This window comes from Callorhinus ursinus, unplaced genomic scaffold (assembly GCF_003265705.2).
Source record: "Callorhinus ursinus isolate GAN/ISIS: 27379988/994484 unplaced genomic scaffold, GSC_fseal_2.0 scaffold22, whole genome shotgun sequence".
Taxonomy (NCBI): Eukaryota; Metazoa; Chordata; class Mammalia; order Carnivora; family Otariidae; genus Callorhinus; species Callorhinus ursinus.
The window spans coordinates 14,750,264-14,766,044 of NW_027397084.1; the positions used below are offsets into that span (position 1 = coordinate 14,750,264).

A 15,781-nucleotide genomic window follows, 5' to 3' on the forward strand; every position below is an offset into this window, starting at 1 on the left:
TACAAAAATGTTTTTGGAAGATGATAAGAGTACAAGTGGTTAGATACAGTACAAGAGTACTATTTCTAGCTTTTTGCTAAAATCTTTTAAATTTCTCCACAGACTTGCCCACTGTCAAAAATTTGCCAGTTGTCTTCAATTAACCAATGATCAGTGCTATAGAAATTTACTTCTAAGTTCCAAAGAACCAACTTAAAACACATTTTCTCTTACAAATGTTGTTTAAATAAACATTATGTAATCTGGGCTAATACAAAGCTATATTTTTAATTTAAAAATGGTAAAAAAATTATTTTTTAAAGATTTTATTTATTTGACAGAGAGAGACACGGAAAGAGAGAGAACACAAGCAGGGGGAGTGGGAGAAGGAGAAGCGGGCTTTCCACCAAGCAGGAAGCCTGACGCGAGGCTCAATCCCAGGACCCTAGGATCATGACCTGAGCTGAAGGCAGACGCTTAACAGCTAAGCCACCCAGGCGCCCAAGAAAATTACTGATGTACAATATACACTGACATTTTGTAGTTAATCTAAAATAATTAAAACATCTAACATTGGATCTATTTTTTTAAGTTTAATAAATACATACAACAGGAGAGTTCCTATTGGAAACACACTTTGGAAATCACATCCTTCCCAACCATATACTTACCTGCTGTTATCATAGAGGAAACTGAGGACACTGGGATACCCAGAAGAAATACATTTGAGCAGGGAAGGAGATGGAGAGAGGTAAAATGTATGTAAGGAAACCCAAAAGATGAGGAATAGTCAGGCCACCATTCATCTCAAAACCTCTATCTCCCATCTTCCCAGAAATACCAAGCAATAAGCTCCCTCTCGTTTTTTTCTCTACTCTTTCCTTCTCTACAGCTCTACCTTGCACACATACCATATGCCCATTTGAGGTGTGAGCAAACTTTCCATCCCTTCCACTGCCACTCCTACCCATTCTCTAAATGTATGAGAATCGAGGTCACATAGCATCATATTCTCCTCTTTTCAGTCCTGATCTACAGCAGAAGGGAAGGGTCCAGATTCCAGCCAATCCTCAGAATGCAGGCCATGGCGAAGGGGTAAATTATAGGGGTGCTCAGATCCACCTTCCTGGAGCCCGCATCTGGTAGCTAACCAGGAAACAGCCAAATATCCACAGGCTGATAAAAAAGCTGCAGCCAAATTGACACTGGACCTTTCAAGATGGAGGAATATTTTAAGTTGGTTTTTTTTTTAATTTATTTATGCATGAGAGACAGAGGCAGAGGGAGAAGCAGGCTCCCCGCGGAGCAGAGAGCCCAATGTGGGGCTCGATCCCAGGACCCTGGGATCATGACCTGAGCTGAAGGCAGACACTTAACCGAATGAGCCACCCAGGCGTCCCAAGATGGAGGAATATTTTAATTGCATATTATAATTCCAATTTACATTAAGCCCAATCTATTTCTTAAAGCCCCAGAACACTGATAAGCCTGCTGCACGCAATTTACCATCACTGACGTAACACTCGTCCCTCAAATATATAAACATCAGGGGCGCCTTGCTGGCTCAGTCAGAAAAGCATGCAACTTTTTTTTTTTTTTTTTTTTAGATTTTATTTGACAGAGAGAGACACAGCGAGAGAGGGAACACAAGCAGGGGGAGCAGGAGAGGGAGAAGCAGGCTTCCCGCAGAGCAGGGAGCCCGATGCGGGGCTCGATCCCAGGACCCCGGGATCACGACCCGAGCCGAAGACAGACGCTTAACGACTGAGCCACCCAGGCGCCCCAAACATGCAACTCTTGATCTCAGGGTTGTGAGTTCAAGCCCCACATTGGGTGTAGAGATTACTTAAATAAATAAAAACTTAAAAAAATTAAATCCAACACTGAAAATTCAGCATTCTTCCTGCATGTCTAAAAGCCATTATGACTTCTGCTATTGCTTCACTTCCTTCACTCATTCCTTCTGTATTATTTTCCTTACTAATTCTCTAACAAGCCAAGGCTTTTCCATTATGTGACTTAAGACTCACCCAATGAAAGCATCCCTTCTATCTATCAGCAAGTAAAAAAAGGAGGCCAAGCAACATGGAGAAAGGGAAAGCAGGAGACCTCAGTTTCGATCTTGCTTCTCCATTTGCTGGTCCTACTTCTCTGGACCTAAGTTTTCTCGAGGATAAAATGAAAGGACAGAAAGTCAGCACACTCAGTGTTTCTGTCTTTTCCATTCCAATTCTCAAAGATGGGCAGGTAGGAAAGTAGAATCAGGGTTAGATGCAAAACTATCCAACAGCTCTGTTACCGTGGGAGGCAGGGAAGAACAAGGGAAGGGAAAACAAATCTAAGCAACTTAAGCAATCCCCCAGAATGAAGATGCTTCAAAACTGAACACCACAATCCTTAGTCCTGAGGTTGCAGCTCCATCTCAGACTCAAAATATGGCCAACCAGGAACAGTTAGTCCACATTCATTACTGAAGTGAAGAATTAAATGTACCATGAAAGAGATCTTCCATTTAACCAGAGATGGAAGGAGGAGGCTCAAAGGAGACAACATTTAGGTCTTTCCTCAAAATTATATATGGTGGGGCAGGGTGCCCCAGTGGCTCAGTCGTTAAGCGTCTGCCTTTGGCTCAGGTCATGATCCCAGGGTCCTGGAATTGAGCCCCGCATCGGGCTCCCTGCTCAACAGAGAGTTTGCTTCTTGCTCTCCCTCTGCCCTCCCCCTGCTCGTGCTCCCTTCTCCCTCTCTCTCTCAAAGAAAATCTTTAAAAAAATTATATATGGTTATCATTTAACTAAAAACAAAAGAAACACAGACCTAGCCATGCAAGAACAACACATAGTGACAGGGCAGATGACAATTTAAAAACTTCCAAAAAGAGGGGCACCTCAGTGGCTATGTCATTAGGCATCTGCCTTTGGCTCAGGTCATGATCCCAGGGTCCTGGGATCGAGCCCCACATCGGGCTCCCTGCTCAGCAGGAAGCCTGCTTCTCCCTCTCCTGCTCCCCCTGCTTGTGTTCCCTCTCTCGGCGTGTCTCTCTCTGTCAAATAAACAAAATCTTAAAAAAAAAAAACTTCCAAAAAGAGCTCATTTGCACACACTTGAAGGCACCAAGTTTACATATCATTAATGCAGGTGACGAGAATGAAAAAACTTATAAAAATATGAATTTCTTCCAAAGTTTCTACTTCAAACAATGTTACAGAAAAACCTAATCCTCCAACGTACTGCTTAATTCAGTACCATTAAAAAACAGTAGTCTTGAAGATTAGCATAAATAATGAAATACAAATGCAATCAATTTCAATCTATATCAAAAGCCCTGAAGGCATTTAAAAAAGGTTTTCAGGAGTGCCTGACTGGCTCAGTGGTGGAGCACACAACTCTTAATCTCAGAGTTGTGAGTTCAAGCCCCGTGTTGGGCTTGGAGCCTACTTAAAAAACAAACAAAAAAAGGTTTCAAAAGGAATCAATAATAGCTTTTGAACAAAATAAAAACCATGAATATGGACTTAAAATGAGATAGATGCCATAAACAATAAATAGAAAATATGTCAGAAAGTGATGTCAAGGATAAACAGATCATATCGGTATAAAGTGATACATTCCAACTCAACAAAAACATAAAAGACCACTAACTTTTTTCTGTCTATTACCTTAAGGATATAACATACTTGCTGGCACAAAAAAGCACTCAATAAATGTTTTTCAAATGAATAAATGATGAATTACTTCATTAAAGCAAGTATTATAGGATGATAAGAAACCTTGGCAATCATTCATGTTAATTAATAAACCCATCCAAGTCTAGTTAGTTAGCACAAGAGTCAAGAATGGAAACCAGATTCCTGATTATTAGTCCTTGCTTCTTTATTGTTGAATTTCTAAAATTCAGAGTGACTAGAATTTTTAAGTTAGATATACACATAACTCAAGAATCCACTCAATCATGAATTAGGCAGTACCTTAGAAAGTTAATTGTTAAGTGACTTATATAATCCATGATTTCTTTCTTACCTTGAAAACTTTTATTTTTGAAGTTTGTAATTAAGTCAAAAGATATCAATGTAATAATATTCACCAACACCCACCAGGATACAAAACTGCTTAAAAGGTTTAATGACATTGTTTATTCCACTACATAATGGAATACATGCCTCAGTCATTAAAAATGTTTTGAAATAATATTTAATGGCATTGGAACATGCCATGATATATTAAATGAACAAGCAGGATACAGAACTTTACAGTGGTTTTTAAATGTTCTATATTAAGAAAAGAAGAGAAATGGAAAAAGATAAGGAAATACGTCTCACTACATATTATTTTTTATTCATATTTTGTACATTTCTTTATTTTCCAAAAATGTTAGTGAGTTTGTATCAGATTTTTCTTTAGCATTCCCCCCGAGTACTTACACAGTTCTTCCTTTTCCATTGAGTAATACAGAAATTACACCTTTAGTCAATAGGATAGTTCTTCTGTCGAAACGTTAAACCCTGTAATTTTAAAAGCTGCTTCTATTAACAACGGAAATAAAGGATAACGGAATTTTTCCCTCAAGTAACTAAATCCTTAACAGTCAGCAACAGAATTTCTTACTAAGGTTTATGGATTATAGACAGCCCAAAACCATGTTAAGCAAAAAGTTTATGAATTATGGATAGCCCAAATTTACATTAAATAAAAAGTAAAACAAAATATGGACATCTACCAATCCCAGGATATATTCAGTGGCTATTTACTTAAACAGAGAATATATACTTCTCATTAGATATATTACCTATAATTTATACTATTAATGATAACTTTGTTTACTAAGATGGGCCACAATTATCTATAGTAGAGTACTCTCCTGAACAGCTGTCAGAGGAACAAGATTCTAATCTCCAGTCAGCCACTAAATCAATGCAATCATAGGAGCCTTGGTTTCCTTGGCTATAAAATAAGGGCACTGGCTCTTATGTTACTTGTCTGAGAGAGTTGTTATATGAATCAAATCATGTCATATATGTAAAGATATGACAAACATAGAAGGTGCTGTACTTATTATATCATCAACCTAATCCAGAGTTTCCTACACCATGTTAAGTGTCTCAATCTCTACATTTGCTGAAACCACACCTTAAAGTAATTTCTCATTACTAAATCCACAGATTTGATAATATATATGTTGGTATTAGCAGAGTTCTTAAAAATAGAGGATAAAATTTTCGACTTAACAATGATACCTAAAAATGAAATTTGTCTGGTTTACATTAAAGTATCGATTCAATTATTATGGTAATACTTTTCCTACAATGCAGAGTGAACGAAACATGAGGTCATATTGTCCAGGTGAAATAGTAAGGTGGAGAAAACCCTCTGCTGACACTATCCACCCCCAATATAAACACCCCTATTGAAATTCTGCTTTCCTTCAAATAGCCAACCTTGCTAATAAAACCCTTGGATGCTCAGATTCCTCCTCTTTTGTGGCCCTACTTATAATGAGCAGAGCTGGTCCACTTTTCCTCACCAAAATGTGCTCTTTGGGAAGCTACAGTCCTACAGCCCTATGTTCCTCTTCCTTCTGCAGGCCCTAGTTCCTTTGCACATTTTTGAAGCATATGATCAATAGATACTTAGAATCAGGGGAGCCTGGGTGGCTCAGTCAGTTAAGCGTCTGTCTTCAGCTCAGGTCATGATCTCAGGGTCCTGGGTTCGAGCCCCAAGTCGGCCTCCCTGCTCAGCAGGTAGACTGCTCCTCCCTCTGCTCTCACCAGCAACCAGCCCCTGGTTCATGCTTTCTCTCTCTCTCTCTCTCACACATATAAATAAATAAAATCTTTAAAAATAAATAAATATTTAGAATTCAACCACATATTCCTATTTGGTAAAGAGCAATTTCTCCTGGCCCCAAGTGCTTTGTCCCTTCCCAGTTCTTCTAGGCATACACTGATTACAAAATGTGATGAAGCTGGGGGAGAGTGTATGTTAATGGTGATTTGTTCACTTCAAGCATGGAATCAATTAATTCCGGATTAGAAATATGAAGCTGGAAACAATGCAGCATGAATGTTTTCAAAGAAATGCTAGTAACAAAAGTATTTCATTCTATTTTATTATTTTAATTCTACTGAGGCACAAATTTAAATTTCTATATAGTGTTCTAATTGGAAAATGATGAAGACTAAGTACATCTGTTTTTCCACAAGTAAAGCACAGTATCCTCACATTTTGCTTTCTGTAACTTAGAATTCTTCAATCCCTCTTTCCCTCCAAAATTTTTCAAAGAAAAAATATATAAATTATATATAGTATCTAATTGTTATTGCTTCTGAGATTGCTTTAAGGATAAAGTCACATTGCAAATACCTTCATAACGAAAAGCCCCCACTTAATGGGATTATAAAATCCACATTATATGCAAATCAAACTCTGAATTTCAATTACTCAGGTATTTTATCTACTATTTTCAATATTCTCTAGTTTCTGTTATGTAGATAAAATTATAAAGATCATAAAAGGAACCACCAAACATTCCTTTAATCATTCACCTTCTTTCCCCTAGCAAAGGTAGTCAGTGGTGTTCCAGCATTCATAAATGTTCTCAGTGTGTGGCTCTTCTAAAATACGCTAAAGGCAAAATCAGGTAATCTTGTTCTCCCTCTTAACTCATGTGATTTTAAAACTCAAACATGATCACTTTAGTAAAAGCACTGTCTTCCGTCTAAGAGACAAAAGTAAAACTTTATGTTCTTAGATATCATATACATTATACCATTAAACCCAGGCTATAATCAAATTGCCATAACAAAAACTTGCTAAAAAAAATTAAAACCAACAACTATCTATCTAACCCTACCTCTGATTACATTTTAAATAAGTAATCCAATATCCTAAGAGTTTAACTTTCACATGTTTTGCAGGACATGAACTACTAATTTCAGTTTATCCTTAAAATAGAACAGTTCAACTAATTTTAGACTCAAGTGCTATAAAGCATCATAGCTGCCAACCAACTGGATACCTGAATTGCAGCAGCAGCATATGCAGAGATACTAAGAAAACTGTCAGATAGCTGAACTCTGAGCTGCCGCATGCAATCCTATGAAGTAGCTGTAACAGTCAATGCATGTACCCAAAACAAGTTAGTACTTAAAAACAATATGACCAGATGAAAGAAAATAATCAGGGCCTTATTTAAATAATATCTATAATGTGCAATGGTTTAAAAGTGTCAAAAGGAGGTAACAGTATAAAAAATTATTAACCATTTGCAAAACACACATCTGATAAAAGATTATTATCTAAAACATACAAAGAATTCTTAAAACTCAACATTAAGAAAACAAATAATCCAGTTAAAAAGTGGGCAATGGGTACCTGGGTGGCTGCGGTGGTTAAGTGTCCAACTCTTGTTTAGGCTCAGGTCATGATATCAGGATTGTGGGATCTTGCTCAGCAGACAGTCTGCTTGAGATGCTCTCCCTCTCCCTCTGCCCCACCCCCTGCTCACCCTCTCCCAGTCTGTCTCAAATAAATAAATTAATTTAAAAAATATGTGGGCAAAAATCTGAATAGACACCTCACCAAAAGACATAAACAGATGCCAATAAGCACATAAAAAGATGTTCCACATCATATGTCATTAGGGAACTGCAAATTAAAACAATTCAATACCATTACACACCTATTAAAATGATTAAAATCCAAAATACTGACAACACCCACTGCTCATGAGGATGCGGAGCAACAAGAACTCTCATTCATCGCTGGTGGGAATGCAAAATGGTACAGCCACTTTGGAAGACAGTTTAGCAGTTTATTACAAGGCAAACAAATTCTTACCATATGATCCAACAGTTGTACTCCTAGGTATTTACCCAAATGAGTTGGAAACTTAATGTCCATACAAAACCCTGCACACAAATGTTTACAGCAGTTTTATTCATAATTGACAAAACTGAAAGCAAGCAAGATGTCCTTCAAAAGATGAGTGGATAAACAAACTGTGGTACATCCAAACAATGGAATATTATTCAGCAATAAAAAGAAATGAGCTCTCAAGCCATGAAGGGACCTGGAGGAATGGTTATCAATTGCTATATGAATCAAATCAAGTCATATATGTAAAGATATGACAAACATATAAGGTGCTGTACTTATTGTTATCAATTATAACAAATGTACCACACCAATGCAAGATATCAAAAGGAGAAACTGTAAAGGGAGGGGAGAGAGTATATGGGAACTCTGTACTTTCTGCCCAATTTTTCTATGACCTAAAACTGCTCTCAAAGTAGACTATTCACTCAAAAAAATAAAAATAAAAAAGGCTCCTGGCCTAAGAGGCGCCAGGGGACTTGAGTTCTTGGGTCTACCTCATTCACTGACGGTCTACGTAATCTCTACTGCTCAAAATACTTCATATGCACTACTCTATCCAACCATCATGAACCCAGTGAGGTAGACCTGATGCATCATACCTCCCTGGCTTAATGAAGGTAGTAAAAAAGCCACCAAGTAGTAGTATTCCATACCAAGAATCAAGAATACAAATTGTTACACTGGCATGGCCAGATGGAGAACTCAAACACTGAAAATAAGGGCATGTTTTAATTCACTGGGACAATAGTATCTTTGTATAATGCCTTTAATACCAGGATTCACTGAGAAATATTTTCACCCACTAGAGAAAAATCAGGACTTTGTCAATTCCCTTTGACGATTCTTTCCAGGAAACATTTCAGGCATGTATCAAAGCGGTCACATTCACTGGTGACATTTACAAAACTTAATTCTTTTCAAAATCTCCTCAACCAAAATACGCACTAAAAATGTTCACATTAAAATTTTATTTTCCTTTCATGGATATCTAATAATTAGAATTTATAATCCAGCTAAGATATAAAAGTTCAAGCTCCAAAGTCTATTTAACTTTTGAATTGAAATAAATCTCTATAAATTTTTAATTTTAATTTCATGCATCCATTTAACACATCTCAAGCAGTCCTCGTATTAATCAAAATCATAATCCTAATAAAAAATATTCATAAAAACAAGTTCTGCAACATTTACCAGTCAACGTAATGAAATTCAAAATATATAGTTTATGTCAAATATACACTTTATGTTCAAATGCCACAGACAACACTTACAGCTAGGCAAATTAATTTCTCTAAGATTCAATTTCCATATTGGTAAAATGGTAGTAGTTGTAGCCAAAATAAAGTAATGAGAATTAGAAATGATACATTTATACTTCATTAGCAATGCCCAGCACTGTCCAGTATATAAGTAGGTGTATAAAAGCTGAACCCATAAACTTAAGGATGACTTAGAACTTACATGATCATATAACCACTGAACTTCCTATATACCAAACAAAATTGACTCTACAAATCTCAAGTTTATGTAGAAAAAAGAGGTTTTTTAAATAAAACCAAATAAAAAAATTATTGAAATATATTGAAAGATTTGTTTTTTAATCATTTACAGTTACTTCTACAAAGGATCTTAAAACATAATTTTATTTGCTTAAAGAAAACAAATTCACTGCTGAAAGATACTACAAATCCTGTTCAGAGGATTCCCAACAAGATAAGCTATTACTTAAGGAGCCCTACATTAACTAGAACATTCTAGTTTTCTAGGTCATACTACTTGCTGTATTTCCAAGGTCAAGCAAAATAACATTCATTCCATTTCACTACCAAAGAAGGTCTAACAATGATTAATATTAAAATTTTCTTTCAAAAACATTTTCAAAAGAACATACTACAAATTTTTTTACACAAATTAAAAAGAAAATACTCCGAACTTCTTCAATACAACTTCAACAATGGAAGCTGTTGTGCCCCTTCCTGTCCCCACACTCAAAACCAACCAATTAGCCATCCTGTCAATTTCTATCATTTCTCCTGAATCAGCCTTCCATTCCAACCACCATAATTTTACAATGGCCTCTCAACCTGTCTACCGGCTTCCTGAATCTTCCTTTCCAGAGTTATCTCCCTAAACGCTATTATCATTGGTAACATCCCACTGAAGATCATCAGGGTTCCCTTCCCTACCTACAGACTAAAGCCCAAACTTCATCCTCAGTGTGGCATTCAAGGGTCTTTTCGATCTTGTCCAACATTACCCTCCATATTTACCCATTTCCATCTTCCTACAACCTCTATGCACTCCCGACTCGAAAACTTACCATGCACGTTAGCCAAACATTCAAAATGGATTCTGTGGTTATGCTAATGAAATGGTACCATCACGCTAGTCCCCCCTCTCGCGTTTTCTCCCTGGTACCTTCACCTTCTCATGGGGTAAAATGCCATTTGGCCCCAAGTACAAACCTTTCCCCAACACCCAACCCAAGCAGAATTATTTGCTTCCTCTTCTGCAAGACATAAGAGCAGGTTGAAAAATAACAGCAAATAAAACTGCATTAAACAAATAAACCAAAAAATAAATAAATAAAAGCCTTATTTGATCTCTTACAGAAATAATGATGTACTTCAGCAGACAGCTGCCTGAAATTCCTCTTCGGAAACAGGTAGCATGTGATCCCTAACTCAGTAAGAGCCGGGAAATGGACACAAAAGTCTTTCTTTCTCAAAAGCCATTATAGACAGAAAAGTCCCATGTAACAGAAGCACCCGAGTTTCTTTTTAATTAATAAGAAATACTAAATATTATAAACTACAAATCTCGCTCAACTTGTTCATCAGACATAGACAGTCAGGTAATCTTATACATTTTTATACTCAGTTGTGGAACTAAAACAGAAAGGAACACACGACAGCCTAGATACTCCATCTTTTTGTCACCTCTATAGCTTCGGATGTTTTTACAGTCTCCAATTTCATGAAGACACTTTGGGCAAACAATCCAGCTCCCCAAAGAGCCAGGCTCCTGGGCTCACATGACCCAAACACAGAAACACAGAAGCACTTTGCCTGGCTACAGAACAACCATAAAACAATAAATTGTCCCCACTGCCTCTCCTTCCATGTCATTTATTGCCTACAGTCGTCACGGAGGCAGATAATAAGCACCTCTAAAGGGCTCAAATAAAAACTTTTCAAAAGCACAAAGCTTTTTTAAAGTCCCTGAGCAAACAAATGGTGAGATAACTACAAAAGTCTAAGTCAGAACAAAAGAAACTAAAGGAGCATCAGTCTGCTATTTTGGGTTCAAAGTTAAATTCACTAACAATATCTAATAACTGCTTACATTCCTGGACTGATATGTGTTCTTATGGGATGAGGCAATAAGTAAATTCTTTGGCCAATTTAAATCCTAATTATTTGGGAAGAAATTACTTTTAAACCCATGGTGTAACATTATAAAACATTCAACCAGGTCGTTTTGAAAATCCTCAGAGACTTCAATGGAGCTTTCAGATATTCTCTTAAACTTTAGCAAAGTCAAATATATTGCATTAAGGTCATTAACACGTGTCCAAACTTTAAGCTTCCACTTTCAGGGCAGATATTTTACCCTCTGTGTGCTAGACACTGGTGGTTGCAAACCCTATATCCATTTTTGCCTGACTCTTTACCCAACAGCACTTCAGCCACGTTCAAATGGGTACTTTCCTAGTCCGCGATGCAAACAGTAGTGGCCCCTTTAACAGTTCTGGCCAATGAGTTACTAGTGAGAGTTGCTAAGTGGGCTTCTAAAAAAGCTCTTTAAAAGGAGGCTGACTCAACTAGTTTGCACCTTCTGTCCTTTGTCCTTGCAATTCCTCTTCTTCTCTTTTTTAAGATTTTTAAATTTATTTATTGGCGGGGGCGGGGGTGGGCAGAAGTAAGGACACAAGCAGACTCCACTCTGACCACGGAGCACCAGGTGCGGTTCAATCCCAGGTCCCTGAGGATCATGACCTGAGCCAAAATCAAGAGTCGGATGCTTAACCAGCTGAGCTACCCAGGCGCCCCTGCAATTCTTCTTCCATCTAGAAGACACAAGAGCTGTAAGAGGAACAGCCATCTTGTGATGACAGAAAGACATCTCAGTGGCTGAGCGACCCCTGAGAACTGGCTAAGCAGCAATACAGAAGCTTGGGTCCCACTGGCAAATAGAGGTACCCTACAACCCTGGTCTGCCTACCTGCCTACCACAGCTTCTCAGTACCAGAGACAAAGAAACACTATCGTGTGTTTTCTGTTACAAACAAACCAAATACAACCTTCACTAACTCTCATTACCAGATGAAGCCCCTCTCATTTGTTAAAAGAAAAGAAAAAGCTCAGACTAATGCTGTTATAACTACCTATACTATAATACTATCATGATGCAGCACAGTTAAAGTTCACTGATTACCCAACTGACTATTACATTAAGCCATGAGCAGAGCATGAGCGGATGAAATCTGAAATCAAGTTTTTGCAGAATCCTGGAAGCCAAGTGAAAACCACAGAGAGATCATCCAAGACTACATAGTATGAAGGTGGGGGCAAGTTCCCAGAAACCTTCACACTCCAACTTTCAATCCAAATGGCACCAGAGTTGGTTCACACAGCAAAATGACAGGATTTTTTACAACCACACATCTATGCAGGCCATAAAACTGAACTGAAAATGAAAACTACAGGTGTAGTGGTCCTCAGTCCCTTTGGTCACCAAGCACATAGGCAGAATTACAAAGCCCTTAGAGAAGGGACTAAAGCAATTACTCAAAGTTTCCATGGAAAACAAACAAAAAAATTTGCCTTTCTTTCTAAATAATCAAAGAGGATTTTTTAGTGATGTTCTAGACAGGTAACAAATCTGCCACTCAGCTTTCACAGAGAATGGTAGTGAAATACTTTTTACAGTTGTCTGGGGATAACTGATTAATTTCCAGATCAATGGGAAAACATCCATTTTGTTGGACTGAAATAATTTACCTTCTTTTTAAATTAAGTCTAAAATGTACAAAATAAAATTTATTGGGTTCACATTAATGATGTCATTTTCACACTTAACCTTTTCAAAAAGTGTGTTGAGAAAATTAAATCTTCCAATGACAGAACTAAATAACAGAATTTCATAAATTCAAGTGACAGCTAATATTAATAATATAAAAATAATTAAAATAACAGTATGCAGGTTAGCTTCCTTACACTGCCAAAAGCCAAAAAAAAAAAAAAAAAAAACCCACCAAGAGGGATCATTCTGTCCTTTCATGCTAAGCTAAACATGTTTTGTATTTCATGGTAAATACACTGGATAATCTAATATATATTTTAAAAAGCCACTGACATGGGCAATTTCTAGCATAAACAATAAGTAAATGTTTTATTTGTAAATAAATGCCTTTACTCACCCTGACTGTGCTATTAGCCAAAGTAATGTGATTTTTTTTAATCAGATACCCTGAATATTCTGGCTATATGTCTTATAAGAGAACTAGAATATGAATCAGAGCACTGCACTCTTCTCTGCAGCAAGCAGCTCTTTCTGTGTTACTCTAATTCAGCAAACAGTTGCCTATTTTCACTCAGAAGTAAAGGACCAAAGCAAGACATAACAGACCACACCATAAGTAATTAGGGCTCACTCACTTGCCCCACTACTCAGTTTTCTACAAAGGGCTAGGTTGGAAGTCCTTGCATAGGCCATCTGAGGACTAAGCCTAACAAAACTCAACTTCTAAATCCAATACTCATAACTGCTGACAGTATAGATTATTATAATTCTACGTTTCTGACAACAGACAAATTTTGAATTTGTTCCAGCTGACTCCACCACTTACACTATTCAACAGCTGGGGCATATGATAACTTGGCAACCTGATAATACTCTAGCTGAATGCAAACTCATTCTGTAACCAAGGAACTTTGTCAGAAATAAAAATCCAAATAACCTCTCTTAAGTTCAAATGGGAATGTGAAATGTTTGAACAATGCATGATTTCAGAAAATGAGCAACTGTACTTTGAAAGTTTAGTGAACTGACACTCCCTATTCAAAGCCTACAATTCTTTCCTGATTAGATCAGCCCTCATTGCAAGTCATCAGGATAATAAGCACGAGAGTGAAGTCATCCTATTGGATACTGATGGGAAATCATAACTGGCTTCAAAACACATTGGGAAACAATGAGTTTTCCAGGTCCCCAGCTTTACGTATAATACACTGGCCAATACTCTTACTTTCCTTTCCAAAACTAAATGAAACATAGAACATCTATAAAGCCAAGTACAAATTGATGACCTAAGCATTTTAAAACCACAAAGAAAATGAAGGTAACATGGCTCACTTTTTCAGTGAAATTTTGAACTGTAGGTTTGAAAAGTGTATGTTTAACTGCAATGATGATCATTAGGCTACAATTAAAATGAAGTGTAGTGAGAACTGCAATAGCCTTCAGATCTTTTTATTTCCAAAGGCAAATAGAAGCAAGCATTTAAAGAATATCTGCTTCCTCAAGACAAGTCAAAGCAGCACTTCAATTATCGTTTTCAAAGTCACCTGGAGACAAAAATTCATACAGTTATAATTTTTATGAAAAGTATGAATGTATATACTTGAAAACTTTCAGACTTTTTTGCTTTTGGATTTTAAACAGCACAGGTGTGTGTCTTCAATAAGGTTTACTAATCTGTATTGCAATAATTTTCATTTTTCATGTTCTGGAGACAACTGATTAAGAACCTTATTTTAAAATGTAAAGACAGACATAAACATGAGTAAATTACACATGCACACACACATAAATGCTACCAATGTGCTTTAGCCTAGAAAACCATTGCACTTGCTCAGTGGCAGTATTATACACAATAGAGTCTTGGCACAAAGGAATTCTGATTGTGCTGTTTACAAAAATCTACACGGATTAAAAGAATGTCAACAACAAAACATGTTCTAGAAAGAGATAAAACATACTTCGGGGTGGATTTTGAGCGTTTTGGAAATTTGGAATTTAATTGTTCAATTTAGGATTTTATTTCTACTTTCTGCTAATAGAAAACTATTAATGCATGCCATTTTTAACCATATAACTCCATTCAATTTACAGAAATAGAGTTTCTTAAGACAAAAGCAAATATTCAAAAGATGCAAAACCCTCTGAATCCAAGCTATGAATTAGGCCACTATTCACTATTAATATATTAAGGGTCTGTGAGCTAGCCTTGGGTGTGGAGTGTTTTGGTCTCCTTACTGTGTCTCTTGTCTGTACACACTGAGAAATGATTTCCAGAGACAAAAAGACCCTTTAAGATGAGATGATAAATACACTTTGTCTAACACTATATTTAACTATAAAGTCAAAGTAAACAATACTAAAATATGAAAAACTTATCACGTTGGTACAGAATTTCCCGAACATAAAGAGGCAGAAAAGCACCTCAAAATATACTGCTTTACATTTAAATTTACAACAGACTCACTGACTTAAGGCTTTCATTCATCACACAATCAAGTAATTTTTATGATACATAAGAATAGGTATATAGTCACAAATCACAAACTTTTTTCAAATAAAATCATTCTAAGAAAAATGATTTGGTGATGCTCTCAGTGGTGAAACAGCCCATTTATTTAAAAACCCAAGAACCTTTTTTTATATGGTTAACCGATACCCCATGCAAAGCATGAGGTAGCAGCAATGCCTCAGTAATCCCTTGGAGAATTAATCGGTAGCCACCCTCCCAGGAAGAATTATGATTATGCATAGTACTTAAGAGCTTCTACAAGGGAGAGAAAATGCAATGTGCTTGAAACCCAAACCCCTTCCCCCCACTCCACAGCCTATCCAAGGGCGTCTCCAGACCATCGCCCACCCCAACACCCTCTCTGAGTTGAGGTTACTAAATCCCATCCAAAAA

The 15,781-nt window shown here is 36.9% G+C and overlaps 1 protein-coding gene across 22 annotated transcripts in view; it reads right to left on the bottom strand.

Moving 5' to 3' along the window:
• The window catches only part of DST (dystonin), a 478,114-nt gene that overhangs the window by 343,316 nt on the left and 119,017 nt on the right, over positions 1 to 15,781 (bottom strand). The window lies entirely within an intron of this gene.